This window comes from Lampris incognitus, unplaced genomic scaffold (genome assembly GCF_029633865.1).
Source record: "Lampris incognitus isolate fLamInc1 unplaced genomic scaffold, fLamInc1.hap2 scaffold_97, whole genome shotgun sequence".
Classification (NCBI taxonomy): Eukaryota; Metazoa; Chordata; class Actinopteri; order Lampriformes; family Lampridae; genus Lampris; species Lampris incognitus.
The window spans coordinates 95001-97500 of NW_026611590.1; positions in this window are offsets into that span (position 1 = coordinate 95001).

Consider the following 2500-nt stretch of genomic DNA (forward strand, 5'->3'; position numbering starts at 1 on the left):
GTGCAACCCAGCCACTGAGGATGCACAAGCCAGTGCATTCTTAGTGCAGGTCCCAAGCCCGGACAAATGGGGAGGGTTACGTCAGGAAGGGCATCCGGCGTCAAATCTTTGCCAAATCAAATATGCGGATCATAAATAAGATTTCCATACCGGATCGGTCGAGGCTCGGGTTACCGACGACCGCCATCGGTACTGTTAACCAGCGGAGTGCCGGTGGAAACTAGGCTACTGTTGGGCGAAGGAAAAGGAGAGGGGCAAGGCATGTCCAGAGGCAGCTAGAGAGGAGGAAGGGTAGGCGTGTGGAGGTGAGAGTCAGTCGGAACTTTGAATGTTGGCACTATGGCTAGTAAAGGGAGAGAGCTGGCTGACGTGATGGAAAGAAGAAAGGTGACAAGAGACAAGGTGGAAGGGGAGTAAGGCCAGGAGTATCGCAGGTGGGTTCAAACTCTTCTACCATGGTGCGAATGGGAGGAGAAATGGGGTAGGGGTCATTCTGAAGGAAGAGTATGTCAAGAGCGTGCTGGAGGTGAACACAGTGTCAGACAGAGTGAGGATTATGAAGCTGGAAATCGAAGGTGTATTGCTGACGGTTATCAGCGCATATGCCCCGCAAGTCGGGTGTAAGATGGACGAAAAAGAAGAATTCTGGAGTTGAGTTGGACGACGTGGTGGAAAGGGTACCCAAGGAGGAGGGAGTGGTGATTGGAGCGGACTTCGATGGACACGTTGCTGAAGGGAACAGAGGTGGTGAGGAGTTGATGGTAAGGTATGGAATCGAGGAGAGAAATGTGGAAGGACAGATGGTGTTCGATTTTGCGAAAAGGATGGAAATGGCTGAGGTGAATGCATATTTCAAGAAGAGGGAGGAGCACAGGGTGACGACGTATACGAGTGGAGGAAAGTGCACACAGGTGGACTATATCTTGTGTAGAAGGCGCGATGTAAAAGGGATTGCATACTGCAAGGTGGTGACAGGGGAGAACGTAGCTAGGCAGCATCGGATGGTGGTCTGTAAGATGACTTTGGAGACCAACATGAGGAAGCGAGTGAAGACACAGCCGAAGATCAAATGGTGGAAGTTGAAGAAGGAAGACTGTTGTGTGGAGTTCAGGCAGGAGTTAACACAGGCACTGAGTGGTAGTGAAGAGTTGCCAGATGGCTGGGCAAGCGCTGCAGAAATAGCGAGGAAGACAGCTAGGAAGGTACTTGGTGTGTCATCGGGACAGAGGAAGGAAGACAAGGAGACTTGGCGGTGGTGGTGGTGGTGGTGGTGGTGGTGGTGGTGGAAGGAGGAAGTAGAGCAAAGTATACAGAGGAAAAGGTTGGCAAAGAAGAAGTGGGATAGTCAGAGAGATGAAGAAAGTACACAGGAGTACAAGGAGATGCAGCGTAAAGCAAAGAGAGAGGTGGCAAAGGTAAAGGAAAAGTCGTACGGTGAGCTGTATGACAGGTTAGACACTAAGGAAGGAGAAAAAGACTTGTACAGATTGGCTAGACAGAGAGACCGAGCTGCCGAGGATGTGCGACAAGTTAGGGCGATCAAAGATACAGATGGAAATGTGCTGCCAAGCGAGGAGAGTGTGCTACGAAGTGGAAGGACTACTTTGACGGGCTGATAAATGAAGAAAATGAGAGAGACAGAGAGAGAGAGAGAGAGAGAGAGAGAGAGAGAGAAAAGGTTGGTTGATTGAGAAGTATAGAGAAGGCCAGAAAGAGTTGCATTGTGTCTTTGTAGATTTACACAAAGCATACGACAGGGTGCCGAGAGAGGAGGTGTGATATTGTAGGAGGAAGTCAAGAGTTGCAGAGAAGTATGTAGGAGTGGTGCAGGCTATGTATGAGGGAAGTGTGACAATGCTGAGGTGCGTGGTTGGAATGACAGATGGGTTCAAGGTGGAGGTGGGATTACATCAAGGATCGGCTCTGAGCCCTTTCTTGGTTGCAACGGTGATGGACAGGTTGACGGACAAGATCAGGCAGGAGTCTCCATGGACGATGATGTTCGCGGATGACATTGTCATCTGTAGCGACAGTAGGGTGCAGTTCATTGTGAGGAGAGCCTGGAGAGGTGGAGGTATGCACTGGAGAGAAGAGGAATGAAAGTCAGTAGGAGCAAGACGGAATACCTACGCGTGAGGAGGTGACAAAGGCATTTCACTTTAAATACTTGGGGTCAACTGTCCAAAGTAACGGGGAGTGCAGGAGAGAGGTGAAGAAGAGAGTGCAGGCAGGCAGGCAGGCAGGCAGGCAGGCAGGCAGGCAGGCAGGCAGGCAGGCAGGCAGGCAGGCAGGCAGGCAGACGGGCAGGCAGGGTGGAGTGGGTGGAGAAGAGTGTCAGGACAGAAGGGTACCAGCAACAGTTAAAGGGAAGGTTAACAAGATGTTCGTGAGACCAGCTACGTTATATGATTTAGAGACAGTGGCACTGACGAAAAGGCAGCAGGAGGCGGAGCTGGAGGTGGCAGAGTTGAGGATGCTAACATTTTCACTGGGAGTAACG